This window comes from Scyliorhinus torazame, chromosome 2 (genome assembly GCF_047496885.1).
Source record: "Scyliorhinus torazame isolate Kashiwa2021f chromosome 2, sScyTor2.1, whole genome shotgun sequence".
Taxonomy (NCBI): Eukaryota; Metazoa; Chordata; class Chondrichthyes; order Carcharhiniformes; family Scyliorhinidae; genus Scyliorhinus; species Scyliorhinus torazame.
The window spans coordinates 338,117,541-338,132,979 of NC_092708.1; positions in this window are offsets into that span (position 1 = coordinate 338,117,541).

Here is a 15,439-nt window from a genome sequence, read left to right on the forward strand (position 1 = left end):
ACTGCCTTCGAGGCAGATGGCCGCCTCTATCGCTTCCTCAGGGTTCCTTTCGGCGTCACCAATGGGGTCTCGGTCTTCCAAAGGGAGATGGACTGTATGGTCGACCAGTATGGTTTGCGGGCCACCTTTCCGTACCTAGACAACGTCACCATCTGCGGCCATGATCAGCAGGACCACAACGCCAACCTTGCCAAATTTCTCCACACCACCACTCTCCTAAACCTCACCTACAACAAGGAGAAGTGCGTGTTTAGCACAATCCGCTTAGCCATCCTCGGCTATGTGATCCAGAACGGAGTTCTGGGGCCGATCCCAACCGCATGCGCCCCCTCATGGAGCTTCCCCTCCCCCACTGCCCCAAGACCCTCAAACGTTGCCTGGGGTTCTTTTCATACTACGCCCAGTGGGTCCCAAACTATGCGGACAAGGCCCGCCCACTCACCCAATCCACCCATTTTCCCCTGACGGCCGAGGCACAACAGGCCTTCGCCCGTATCAGAGCCGATATCGCCAAGGCCGGTATGCACGCAGCAGACGAGACGCTGCCCTTTCAAGTAGAGAGCGACGCATCAGACGTCGCCTAGCCGCCACCCTCAATCAGGCAGGCAGACCCGTGGCATTCTTCTCCCGCACCCTTCATGCCTCAGAAATTCGGCACTCATCCGTCAAAAAAGAGGCCCAAGCTATCGTTGAAGCTGTGCGGCATTGGAGGCATTACCTGGCCGGCAGGAGATTCACTGACCAATGGTCGGTAGCCTTCATGTTCAATAACACACAGCGGGGCAAGATCAATAATGATCTTGAGGTGGAGGATCGAGCTCTCCACCTACAATTATGAGATTTTGTATCGCCCCGGCAAGCTCAACGAGCCCTCAGACGCCCTATCCTGAGGTACATGTGCCAACGCACAAGTAGACCGACTCCGGGCCCTGCACGACAGCCTTTGTCACCCGGGAGTCACACGGTTGTACCATTTTATAAAGGCCCACAATCTGCCCTACTCCGATGAGGAAGTACGGACAATCGCCAAGGACTGCCAGGTATGCGCGGAGTGCAAGCCGCACTTCTACCGGCTGGACCATGCATGCCTGGTGAAGGCCTCAGCGTGGATTTCAAAGGGCCCCTCCCCTCCACCGACCGTAACACGTATTTTCTCAGTGTGGTCGACGAGTACTCCAGATTCCCCTTCACCATCCCATGCCCCGACATGACATCTGCCACCGTCATCAAAACCCTCAACACAATCTTCGCTCTGTTCGGTTTCCCCGCCTACATCCACAGTGACAGGGGATCCTCATTCATGAGTGATGAGCTACGTCAGTTCCTGCTCAGCAGGGGTATCGCCTCCTGCAGGACGACCAGCTATAACCCCTGGGGAAACAGGCAGGTAGAGAGGGAGAACGGGACGTTATGGAGGGCCGTCCAACTGGCCCTACGGTCCAGGAACCTCCCGGCCTCCCGCTGGCAGGAGGTCCTCCCTGATGCACTACACTCCATTCGGTCACTACTGTGCACCGCCACTAACAACACACCCCATGAACGTCTTTTGGCCTTCCCCAGGAAGTCCACATCTGGGGTGTCGCTCCCGACTTGGCTCGCAACTCCAGGACCCGTCCGGCTCTGTAGGCACGTCTGACCCCACAAGGCGGAGCCGTTGGTGGAGAGGGGACAATTGCTCCATGCAAACCCCCAGTATGCCTACGTGGCGTACCCCGACGGCCGCCAGGATACTGTCTTCCTCAGGGACCTGGCACCAACAGGTTCCACACACACACACCCCTCCGGCCCGGCACCATCCCCCCCCCCCTCCCCCGGCGCTCCCAGCAGCAACCCCCCCAGGACCATCCGTGCTCCCTCTGCCCACGCCCGAGGATGAAGAGGATTTCGGCACGCTCCCAGAGTCACCGAGCATCAGACCAGCATCGGCATCGCCGCCACCACTACGTCGCTCCAGCGGCACATCAAGGCCCCAGACCGGTTATACCTCGAACTGGCCCACTGGACTTCAAAAGACATTTTTTTTTCTCCCTCTGTCAAGGATTGTAAATGTAAATGTAAAAAGAAAACCATTTGTTGTACATAGTTCTCCACCACCCCCGCCGGACTGAATTTTAACAGGGGGTGAATGTGGTAAACCACTGTTGCACCTCTATTAGGTGATGTATGGTAGGACCTGTACTACAGGTACGTTGGTAGTCCCTGCCTACTGGGCGGAGTATAAATGTGTGTGTCCTCCATGCTGCAGCCATTTCGCCAGCATCTGTGGGAGGCCACACATCTTAGAGCAATAAAGCCTCAGTTGTATCCAACTCAAGTCTTTGTGCAATTGATTGTGCATCACTCCTATTCGTTCCATCCATTGCCATTGGCCTACATGGGCCTTACCTTGGGCCCCAGCTCATCCATTTTCTACAGCACAGCCATCACTTTCTCTTATCTTCTGTAACTACCATCTTGCCACGGCATATTCCCACCCAATCCAAGTACTTGTATCTGGCTATTCTAGTATCTTAATAATCATAATAATAATAATAATCGCTTATTGTCACAAGCAGGCTTCAATTAAGTTACTGTGAAAAGCCCCTAGTCGCCACATTCCGGTGCCTGTTCGGGCAGGCCAGTACGGGAATTGAACCCGCGTGCTGCTGGCATCGTTCTGCATTGCCAGCCTTGTAGTGTGTCCTAGTTATTTTTTTAAACAAACATCAGGTTTAGAAATGTATCCAATGAGTGAAGGAACAGATTTTGGGAGATTTAAAAGGAAATAAAGACAAAGACTTACGGAAAGAATAACGACGACTGAGGGAGCAAATCAGACAGAAACAGAAAGACAAAGAGATGAACGTAGCTCATTCTGAAACGTAGCAAACCCGACTTACAGTTTGGAGTCCGTATGACGCTTCTTTGATATTTCCAGCATTCACAGATTTTTGCTTTTATACAAGAAATGAAAGATTACATTAGATCAAAGGAATTGGCTTATAAGGTAAATTATAAGGGAAAAAGAAACAGAACATCTCCCAGAACTGCTTGGGGACCAGGGTCCTTGTGAAAATGAGGAATTGAAATAAATTAGTGTTAATGAAGGTGTAGAACTCAAAAAAGTAATTGAATTGAAGATTGATAAAACTCCTGGGCTAGATGAACTACATCCCAGAGTCTTGAAGGAAGTGCCTATAGAAATATTGGATGCATTGGTGGCTATCTATCAAAATTCTACAGATTCTGGAGAGGTCCTTGCAGAAGAGACAGCAGCAAATGTAATGCCATTATTTAAGAATGATGTGGAGATGCCGGCGTTGGACTGGGGTGAGCACAGTACGAAGTCTTACAACACCAGGTTAAAGTCCAACAGGTTTGGGCTTGATTCACCTGAGGAAGGAGCAGTGCTCCGAAAGCTAGTGTTTGAAACAAACCTGTTGGACTTTAACCTGGCGTTGTAAGACTACATTATTTAAGAAAGAAGAGAGAGAGAGAGAAAACAGAGAACCACAGACCTGTTAGTTTGATATCAGTAGTAGAGAAAACGTTGGAATCTATTATTTTTTAAAAATATTTTTATTTCAATTTGTCAACTTTTTTCATTTTACAACAATGACAAACCCACCCAACACAGTAAACCCCCCACCCACCCGTGCTTCCTCCACCCTCCTTCCCCCCACACCTCTCTCAACGGTCATCAGTAACCATCTCCAAAATGCAGAATGAACAAACCACAACTTTTGTAGAGCCCATCACCCGTCCCCCTTAGAGAACATTTCACCTTCTCCGGGGCTAAGAACTCCAGCGGGTTCCCCTGCCATGCCGAGGCATAGGCTGGAGAAGCTGACTTCCACCCCAACAAGCGAGCGATCATAGAACATAGAACATGGAACATGGAACAGTACAGCACAGAACAGGCCCTTCGGCCCTCGATGTTGTGCCGAGCTTTGTCCGAAACCAAGATCAAGCTATCCCACTCCCTGTCATTCTGGTGTGCTCCATGTGCCTATCCAATAACCGCTTGAAAGTTCCTAAAGTGTCCGACTCCATTATCACAGCAGGCAGTCCATTCCACACTCTAACCACTCTCTGAGTAAAGAACATACCATGGACATCCCTCCTATATCTCCCACCCTAAACCTTATAGTTATGCCCCCTTGTAACAGCTACATCCACCCGAAGAAATAGTCTCTGAATGTCCACTCTATCTATCCCCCTCATCATTTTATAAACCTCTATTAAGTCGCCTCTCATTCTCCTTTGCTCCAATGGGAAAATCCCGAGCTCCCTCAACCTTTCCTCATAAGACCTACCCTCCAATCCAGGCAGCATCCTGGTAAATCTCCTTTGCACCCTTTCCAATGCTTCCACATCGTTCCTATAATGAGGTGACCAGAACTGCATACAATACACTACATGTCGTCTCATCAGGGTCATGTACAGTTGCAGCATAACCCCATGGCTCTTAAAGTCAAGCCCCCTGTTAATAAACGCTAACCCACTATAGGCCTTCTTCACGCCTCTATCCACTTGAGTGGCAACCTTCAGAGATCTGTGGACATGAACCCCAAGATCTGTCTGTTCCTCCACATTCCTCAGAACCCTGCCTTTGACCCTGTAATCCGCATTCAAATTTGTCCTACCAAAATGAATCACCTCGCACTTTTTGTTCATAGAATTTACAGTGCAGAAGGAGGCCATTCGGCCCATCGAGTCTGCACCTGCTCTTGGAAAGAGCACCCTACCCAAGGTCAACACCTCCATCCTATCCCCACAACCCAGCAACCCCACCCAACACTAAGGGCAATTTTGGACACTAAGGGCAATTTATCACGGCCAATCCACCTAACCTGCACATCTTTGGACTGTGGGAGGAAACCGGAGCACCCGGAGGAAACCCACGCACACACGGGGAGGACGTGCAGACTCCGCACAGCCAGTGACCCAAGCCGGAATCTAACCAGGGACCCTGGAGCTGTGAAGCAATTGTGCTATCCACAATGCTACCGTGCTGCCCTAAATCACTGTCCACGGTAACACTTATCAGGGTTAAACTCCATCTGCCATTTTTCGACCCAGCTCTGCATCCTATCAATGTCTCTTTGCATCCTACAACAGCCCCCCACCTCACCCACTGCTCCACCAATCTTGGTGTCATCAGCAAATTTACTGACCCCCCCTTCAGCCCCCTCCTCCAAGTCATTTATAAAAATCACAAATAGCAGAGGACCCAGCACTGATCCCTGTGGTACACCACTGGTAACTGGTCTCCAGTCTGAAAATTTTCCATCCTCCACCACCCTCTGTCTTCTATGTGATAGCCAGTTACTTATCCAATTGGCCAAATTTCCCTCTGTCCAACACTTCCTTACTTTCTTCATGAGCCGACCATGGGGAATCTTATCAAACGCCTTACTGAAATCCATGTATACGACATCAACTACTCTACCTTCATCTACACACTTAGTTATCTCCTCAAAGAATTCAATCAAATTTGTGAGGCAAGACTTACCCTTCATGAATCCGTGTTGACTATCCCGGATTAAGCTGCATCTTTCCAAATGGTCATTAATCCTATCCCTCAGGACCCTTTCCATTAACTTACTGACCACCGAAGTAAAACTAACCGGCCGATAATTACCAGGGTCATTCCTATTCCCTTTCTTGAACAGAGGAACAATATTTGCCACTCTCCAGTCCCCTGTGGACCGTGGACAGTGAGGACCCAAAGATCAAAGCCAAAGGCTCTGCAATCTCATCCCTTGCCTCCCAAAGAATCCTAGGATATATCCCATCAGGCCCAGGGGACTTGTCGACCCTCAGGTTTTTCAAAATTGCTAATACATCTTTCCTCAGGACATCTACCTCCTCCAGCCTACCCACCTGTATCAGACTCTCATCCTCATTAACATAGCCCCTCTCCTTGGTAAACACTGAAGAAAAATATTCATTCAACGCCTCTCCTATCTCTTCTGACTCCATGCACAAGTTCCCACTACTGTCCTTGACCGGCCCTAACCTCACCCTGGTCATTCTTTTACTCTCACATAAGAGTAAAAAGCCTTTGGGTTTTCCTTGATCTGACCCGCCAAGGACTTCTCATGCCCCCTCCTAGCTCTCCTAAGCCCTTTTTTTTAGCTCATTCCTTGCTACCTTGTAACCCTCAAGCGACCCAACTGAACCTTGTTTTCTCATCCTTACATACGCTTCCTTTTTCCTCTTGACAAGACATTCAACCTCTTTTGTGAACCATGGTTCCCTCACACGGCCATTTCCTCCCTGCCTGACAGGGACATACCTATCAAGGACACGCAGTATTTGTTTTTTGAACAAGCTCCACTTTTCATTTGTGCCTTTCCCTGACAGTTTCTGTTTTCATCTTATGCTCCCTAATTCTTGCATAATCGCATCATAATTACCCCTCCCCCAATTATAAACCTTGCCCTGCCGTATGGCCTTATCCCTCTCCATTGCAGTAGTGAAAGACACCAAATTGTGGTCACTATCTCCAGAGTGCTCTCCCACAAACAAATCTAACACTTGGCCCGGTTCATTACCCAGTACCAAATCCAATGTGGCCCCACCTCTTGTCGGCCTATCCACATATAGTGTCAGGAAACCCTCCTGCACACACTGTACAAAAACTGCCCCATCCGAACTGTTCGACCTATAGAGGTTCCAATCAATATTTGGAAAGTTAAAGTCACCCATGTCAACTACCCTGAGACCTCCACACCTATCCATAATCTGCTTTGCAATTTCTTCCTCCACATCTCTGTTACTATTTGGGGGTCGACAGAAAACTCCTAACAATGTGACCACTCCTTTCCTATTTCTAACTTCGGCCCATATTACCTCAGTAGGCAGATCCCCCTCGAATTGCCTTTCTGCAGCCTTAGTTAGTTAAACTATCCTTGATTAACAATGCTACTCCTCCACTTCTTTTACCACCTTCCCTACTCTTACTGAAACATCTATACCCCGGAACTTCCAACAACCATTCCTGTCCCTGTTCTAACCATGTCTCCGTAATGGCCACAACATTGTAGTCCCAGGTACCAATCCACGCTCCAAGTTCACCTACCTTATTCCGGATGCTCCTTGCATTAAAGTAGACACACTTCAACCTACCTTCCTGCCTATCGGTACACTCCTGCGACCTTGATACCCTCCTCAGTACCTCACTACTCTCAACACTGGCTTCTGGACTGCAGCTCGTTTTCCCATCCCCTGACAAATTAGTTCAACCCCCACCCCCCGAAGAGCCGTAGCAAATTTCCCTCCCAGGATATTCGTGCCCCTTTGGTTCAGGTGCAAACCGTCCTGTCTGTACAGGTCCCACCTTCCCCAGAATGTGCTCCAATTATCCACGTAACTGAAACCCTCCCTCCTACACCATCCCTGCAGCCACGTGTTTATCTGCACTCTCTCCCTGTTCCTCAACGTGCTAGCACGTGGCACCGGCAACAAACCAGAGATGACAACATGGTTTGTCCTGGCTCTCAGCTTCCACCCGAGCTCCCTAAATTCCTGTTTTAAATCCACGTCCCTACTCTTACCTATGTCGTTGGTACCGATGTGTACCACTACTTGTGACTGTTCCCCCTCCCTTTTAAGGATTCTGAAAACACGGTCCGAGACGTCAAGGACCCTGGCACCCGGGAGGCAACATACCATCCGTGAGTCTCTTTCGTTGCCACAGAACCGTCTATTTGTCCCTCTAACTATCGAGTTCCCAATAACTATTGCTCTGCTGCTCTCCCCCCTGCCCTTCTGAGCCACAGGGACAGACTCAGTGCTGGAGATCCGGTCACCGTGGCTTACCCCTGGTAAGCAGTCTCCCCCACCAGTGTCCAAAGCGGTATACTTGTAACTAAGGGGAACGACCGCAGGGAATCCCTGTGCTGACTGCTTCCTCCCAGCCCCTCTCACCGTCACCCAACTATCTTAATTCTTCGGAGTAACTACATCCCTGAAGCTACTATCTATAACCACCCCTGCCTCCTGAATGATCCAAAGTTAATCCAGCTCGAGCTCCAGTTCCCTAATGCGGTTTCTGAGGAGCTGGAGATGGGTGCACTTCTCACAGGTGAAATCAGCAGGGACACTGACGGCGTCCCACACCTCAAACATTCTGCAGGAGGAACATTGCACTGCCTTCCCTGCCATCCCCCCTAGATAACTAGCGGTAAAAACAAGAAAAAGAAAGAAAGAGCTTACCTGCTATTCACTCACCCCCTTAGGTTAGAGGAGGTGGAAGGGTGGGGGACATTACAAGTGTAGTATCTCGGGTTTAGCAACCGCCCAACTTAAATACAGGTAAAAATAAAACACTTAACCAGCAACCATTGCGTCCCGCACTATAACAGCAATCAGCTGTTATGGGCCCGCGCAAACAATTTAAATCTGTACTACTTACCCAGCAGTCACTCTGTCCTCACTCCGACAGGATTCAGCTGGAAACCCCCAGCGATAAGTTTTTAAAAATTCACTCACAAGGTAAAGGCTAAAACATCTGTCCCCGCACCCGTCTGGAACTTCAGCTGGTTTGACACCCCGAAAATGGCTTCCAGGGATTCGGGCTCCACATTGACATGGAGAACCCCTGAAATGGTGCTGAACACCGTCCTCCAAAAACTCTCCAGCTTCGGGCAGGACCAAAACATATGGTCATGATTCACATGGCCCCTTCCACATTGCTTGCAGACATCCTCCAATCCCTCAAACAGCTGGCTCATCCTTGACTTTCTCAGTGCGTATTACCTTTAGCTGTATCAGCCCCAGCCTCGCACACAAAGTCGATGCATTCTTCCGCAGCACCTCACACCACAATCCCTCCTCCAACATTGCCCCTAACGCCTCCTCCCACTTAGCCTTAAATCTCTCCACGGACATCTTATCTTCCTCCAAAATCCTCCTATAAATCACCGAGGTGACTCCCCCGGCTGACAGCACCACCTCCAACAACGAACAGGTGGGTGCTATCAGGAAGTTTGGGAAGACCTTTCTCGCACAGTCCCACACCTGCATATGCCGGAAACTTGCCCCGCGCCAACCCAAACTTCTCAATCAGCTCCTCCAAGCTCGCAAACCACCCTCCCAAAGACAAATCCTTCATCTCCTCGATGCCCCTCTCCTCCCATCCCCAGAACCTCGCATCCATCCTCCCCGGCCCAAATTCGTAATTTCCCCTGATCGGCATCCCCCACAATCCCACTTCCAACCTAAAATGTTGCCGAAACTTCAGTGTGGCCATCACCACCAGACTCACCGAATACTTCCCTGGAGCCATCGGGAGCAGCGCCATTGCCACCACCCGCAACTCCAACTCTCTACATGAGCCCGCCTCCATCCTCAGCCAGAAAACCCATTGCCTCCCTATTCCATCCCTGAACCTTCTCCGCATTCGCCGCCCAATAATAGTACATCAGATTCGGGAGGCCCATCCCCGCCGACTGTCATCCCCTCTGCAGCACCACCTTCCTTATTCTTGCTTGGAATCTATTATAAAGGATGCAATAACTGGGTACTTAGAAAATGATATGACTGGGCAGGGTCAACATGGATTTATGAAAATGCAATTATTATTGAGTTTTTTGAGGATGTTACTTGCAGCATAGATAAAGGAGAGCCAGCGGATGTGATGGATTTGAATTTTCAGAAAACCTTCGATAAAGCCCCATACAGGAAGGTAGTAAACAAAATGAGAGCACATGGGATTGTTTGTAATATACTGCTGTGGATTGAGAATTGGTTAACTGACAGAAAAAAGGAGTATTTCCAAGTTTGCTGATGGCACAAAAATGTGAGGAGGATATAAGGAGGCTTCAAGGAGATTTGACCAGGCTAACTGAATGAGCAAGAAAATGGCAGTTGGAAAACAAATTGAAAACAGCGCGAGAGGTGAGTGAGCCGGGACAGTGAAAACAGCGCGGGAGCAGAGTGAGCCGGGACAGTGAAAACAGCGCGAGAGGTGAGTGAGCCGGGACTGTGAAAACAGCGCGGGAGGAGAGAGAGCCGGGACATTGAAAACAGCACGGGAGGTGAGTGAGCCGGGACAGTGAAAACAGCGCTGGAGCAGAGTGAGCCGGGACAGTGAAAACAGCGCGAGAGGTGAGTGAGCCGGGACAGTGAAAACAGCGCGGGAGGAGAGAGAGCCGGGACAGTGAAAACAGCGCGAGAGGTGAGTGAGCCGGGACAGTGAAAACAGTGAAAACAGCGCGGGAGGAGAGAGAGCCGGGACATTGAAAACAGCGCGGGAGGAGAGAGAGCCAGGACAGTGAAAACAGCGCGAGAGGTGAGTGAGCCGGGACATTGAAAACAGCGCGAGAGGTGAGTGAGCCAGGAAATTGAAAACAGCGCGAGAGGTGAGTGAGCCGGGACAGTGAAAACAGCGCGGGAGCTGAGTGAGCCGGGACAGTGAAAACAGCGCGGGAGCTGAGTGAGCCGGGAGATTTTAAAAGCGCGGGAGCTGAGTGGGCCCGGAAACTGAAAACAACGCGAGAGGTGAGTGAGCCGGGACAGTGAAAACAGCGCGGGAGCTGAGTGAGCCGGGACAGTGAAAACAGCGCGAGAGGTGAGTGAGCCGGGAAATTGAAAACAGCGCGAGAGGTGAGTGAGCCGGGAAATTGAAAACAGCGCGAGAGGTGAGTGAGCCGGGAGATTTAAAAAGCGCGGGAGATTTAAAAAGCGCAGGAGCTGCGAGTCAGAGCGGAGATTTTAAAAGATCGTGGCCTAGTTTCGGGAGCCGTTTGGAGGAGGAGGAGCAGTCCCTGTCAGGGAGAGAACCTGAGAACATCTAAGACACTCAGAAGGTAAGAAGGTAAGTAAGTGATTTTTACTCATTTTTACTTTTATACCTTTTTCAAATTGTGTGTGTCGGGGGGAAACTGAAGTGACATCACAGAAAAGCTGTGACCTGAGTGGCTGGTTGGGAATCTACACTAAATTAAAAAAATTAAGCATTGGTAACTAATTAAACATAATTACTTAATTATAATTTAGAGGGGTATCTAAGCCAGAGATCGGAGAGTACTATATTTAGCTTTCGCATTTATATTAGAAATCTAGTGCTAGGAAACAGTAACTTTGAAAAATTTTTAAAAATATATAAATTTAAAAAATAAAAAAAAACTTTTAATTTTAATTAATTGACGTAATGTCAGTTAGAGGGGTGCAGTGCTCTGACTGTGAGATGTGGCAGGTCCGGGAGGCTTCCAGCGTCCCGGATGGCTTCATCTGCAGAAAGTGCACCCAACTGGAGCTCCTCGCAGACCGCATGGTTCGGTTGGAGCAGCAATTGGATGCACTTAGGAGCATGCAGGTGGCGGAAAGCGTCATAGATCGCAGTTATATAAATGTGGTCACACCCAAGGTGCAGGCAGAGAAATGGGTGACCACCAGAAAGGGCAGGCAGTCAGTGCAGGAATCCCCTGTGGTTGTCCCCCTCTCGAACAGGTATACCCCTTTGGATACTATCCCCCTATCAGGGGAAAACAGCAGCAGCCAGAGCAGTGGCACCACGGCTGGCTCTGATGTTCAGAAGGGAGGGTCAAAGCGCAGAAGAGCAATAGTAATAGGGGACTCTACTATAGTCAGGGGCACAGATAGGCGCTTCTGTGGACATGAAAGAGACTCCAGGATGGTATGTTGCCTCCCTGGTGCCAGGGTCCAGGATGTCTCCGAACGGGTAGAGGGCATCCTGAAGGGGGAGGGCAAACAGGCAGAGGTCATTGTACATATTGGTACTAACGACATAGGCAGGAAGGGGCATGAGGTCCTGCAGCAGGAGTTCAGGGAGCTAGGCAGAAGGTTAAAAGACAGGACCTCTAGGGTTGTAATCTCGGGATTACTCCCTGTGCCACGTGCCAGTGAGGCTAGAAATAGGAAGATAGAGCAGCTAAACACGTGGCTAAACAGCTGGTGTAGGAGGGAGGGTTTCCATTATCTGGACCACTGGGAGCTCTTCCGGGGCAGGTGTGACCTATATAAGAAGGAGGGGTTGCATCTAAACCGGAGAGGCATAAATATCCTGGCCGCGAGGTTTGCTAGTGTCACACGGGGGGGTTTAAACTAGTATGGCAGGGGGGTGGGCACGGGAGCAATAGGTCAGAAGGTGAGAGCATTGAGGGAGAACTAGGGAATAGGGACAGTGGGGCTCTGAGGCAGAGCAGACAGGGAGAAGTTTCTGAACACAGCGGGTCTGGTGGCCTGGAGTGCATATGTTTTAATGCAAGAAGTATTACGGGTAAGGCAGATGAACTTAGAGCTTGGATTAGTACTTGGAACTATGATGTTGTTGCCATTACAGAGACCTGGTTGAGGGAAGGGCAGGATTGGCAGCTAAACGTTCCAGGATTTAGATGTTTCAGGCGGGATAGAGGGGGATGTAAAAGGGGAGGTGGAGTTGCGCTACTGGTTTGGGAGAATATCACAGCTGTACTGCGGGAGGACACCTCAGAGGGCAGTGAGGCTATATGGGTAGAGATCAGGAATAAGAAGGGTGCAGTCACAATGTTGGGGGTTTACTACAGGCCTCCCAACAGCCAGCGGGAGATAGAGGAGCAGATAGGTAGACAGATTTTGCAAAAGAGTAAAAACAACAGGGTTGTGGTGATGGGAGACTTCAACTTCCCCAATATTGACTGGGACTCACTTAGTGCCAGGTACTTAGACGGGGCGGAGTTTTTAAGGAGCATCCAGGAGGGCTTCTTAAAACAATATGTAGACAGTCCAACTAGGGAAGGGGTGGTATTGGACCTGGTATTGGGGAATGAGCCCGGCCAGGTGGTAGATGTTTCAGTAGGGGAGCATTTCGGTAACAGTGACCACAATTCAGTAAGTTTTAAAGTACTGGTGGACAAGGATAAGAGTGGTCCTAGGAGGAATGTGCTAAATTGGGGGAAGGCTAATTATAACAATATTAGGCAGGAACTGAAGAACATAGATTGGGGGCGGATGTTTGAGGGCAAATCAACATCTGACATGTGGGAGGCTTTCAAGTGTCAGTTGAAAGGAATTCAGGACCGGCATGTTCCTGTGAGGAAGAAGGATAAATACGGCAATTTTCGGGAACCTTGGATAATGAGAGATATTGTAGGCCTCATCAAAAAGAAAAAGGAGGCATTTGTCAGGGCTAAAAGGCTGGGAACAGACGAAGCCTGCGTGGAATATAAGGAAAGTAGGAAGGAACTTAATCAAGGAGTTAGGAGGGCTAGGAGGGGTCACGAAAAGTCATTGGAAAATAGGGTTAAGGAAAATCCCAAGGCTTTTTACACGCACATAAAAAGCAAGAGGGTAGCCAGGGAAAGGGTTGGCCCACTGAAGGATAGGCAAGGGAATCTATGTGTGGAGCCAAAGGAAATGGGCGAGGTACTAAATGAATACTTTGCATCAGTATTCACCAAAGAGAAGAAATTGGTAGATGTTGAGTCTGGAGAAGGGTGTGTAGATAGCCTGGGTCACATTGAGATCCAAAAAGACGAGGTGTTGAGTGTCTTAAAAAATATTAAGGTAGATAAGTCCCAGGGCCTGATGGGATCTACCCCAGAATACTGAAGGAGGCTGGAGAGGAAATTGCTGAGGCCTTGACAGAAATCTTTGGATCCTCACTGTCTTCAGGGGATGTCCCGGAGGACTGGAGAATAGCCAATGTTGTTCCTCTGTTTAAGAAGGGTAGCAAGGATAATCCAGGGAACTACAGGCCGGTGAGTCTTACTTCAGTGGTAGGGAAATTACTGGAGAGAATTCTTCGAGACAGGATCTACTCCCATTTGGAAGCAAATGGACGTATTAGTGTGAGGCAGCATGGTTTTATGAAGGGGAGGTCGTGTCTCACTAACTTAATAGAGTTTTTCGAGGAGGTCACTAAGATGATTGATGCAGGTAGGGCAGTGGATGTTGTCTATATGGACTTCAGTAAGGCCTTTGACAAGGTCCCTCATGGTAGACTAGTACAAAAGGTGAAGTCACACAGGATCAGGGGTGAGCTGGCAAGGTGGATACAGAACTGGCTAGGTCATAGAAGGCAGAGAGTAGCAATGGAAGGATGCTTTTCTAATTGGAGGGCTGTGACCAGTGGTGTTCCACAGGGATCAGTGCTGGGACCTTTGCTGTTTGTAGTATATATAAATGATTTGGAGGAAAATGTAACTGGTCTGATTAGTAAGTTTGCAGACGACACAAAGGTTGGTGGAATTGCGGATAGCGATGAGGACTGTCAGAGGATACAGCAGGATTTAGATTGTTTGAAGACATGGGCGGAGAGATGGCAGATGGAGTTTAATCCGGACAAATGTGAGGTAATGCATTTTGGAAGGTCTAATGCAGGTAGGGAATATACAGTGAATGGTAGAACCCTCAAGAGTATTGAAAGTCAAAGAGATCTAGGAGTACAGGTCCACAGGTCACTGAAAGGGGCAACACAGGTGGAGAAGGTAGTCAAGAAGGCATACGGCATGCTTGCCTTCATTGGCCGGGGCATTGAGTATAAGAATTGGCAAGTCATGTTGCAGCAGTATAGAACCTTAGTTAGGCCACACTTGGAGTATAGTGTTCAATTCTGGTCGCCACACTACCAGAAGGATGTGGAGGCTTTAGAGAGGGTGCAGAAGAGATTTACCAGAATGTTGCCTGGTATGGAGGGCATTAGCTATGAGGAGCGGTTGACTAAATTTGGTTTGTTCTCACTGGAACGAAGGAGGTTGAGGGGCGACCTGATAGAGGTCTACAAAATTATGAGGGGCATAGACAGAGTGGATAGTCAGAGGCTTTTCCCCGGGGTAGAGGGGTCAATTACTAGGGGGCATAGGTTTAAGGTGAGAGGGGCAAGGTTTAGAGTAGATGTACGAGGCAAGTTTTTTACCAGAGGGTAGTGGGTGCCTGGAACTCACTACCGGAGGAGGTGGTGGAAGCAGGGACGATAGTGACATTTAAGGGGCATCTTGACAAATACATGAATAGGATGGGAATAGAGGGATACGGACCCAGGAAGTGTAGCAGATTGTAGTTTAGTCGGGCAGCATGGTCGGCACAGGCTTGGAGGGCCGAAGGACCTGTTCCTGTGCTGTACATTTCTTTGTTCTTGTTCTTGAATATAGCGCGCGATTTAACGGAACAAGTTCTAAGTTCCGTAGCGAGTGAGGTTTCTTGCGAGCTCCTCGCCAGGCGCATTGACGAGCTCCTGACCACTATTGAATCGCATTTAGTCATTTTTTTGGGCTCTTGCGAGGTCCTCACGGGTAAGCCCATTATTTTCATTACTGGGGAGCTGGGCTCGCTGCCCAGATTGGCTCCGCAGAGATCGGGCCGCCATTTTGAAAGGGTGCCCGATCTCTAGGTGAGCTTGTAGGTCCATCACCCCCCCACACATATGGGCACTATGCCACCACCCCCCCCCCCCCCCCCAAGTGTGGACACCCCACTATGGGGGCACTGAGGCCCCCCATTTTAGGCTGTC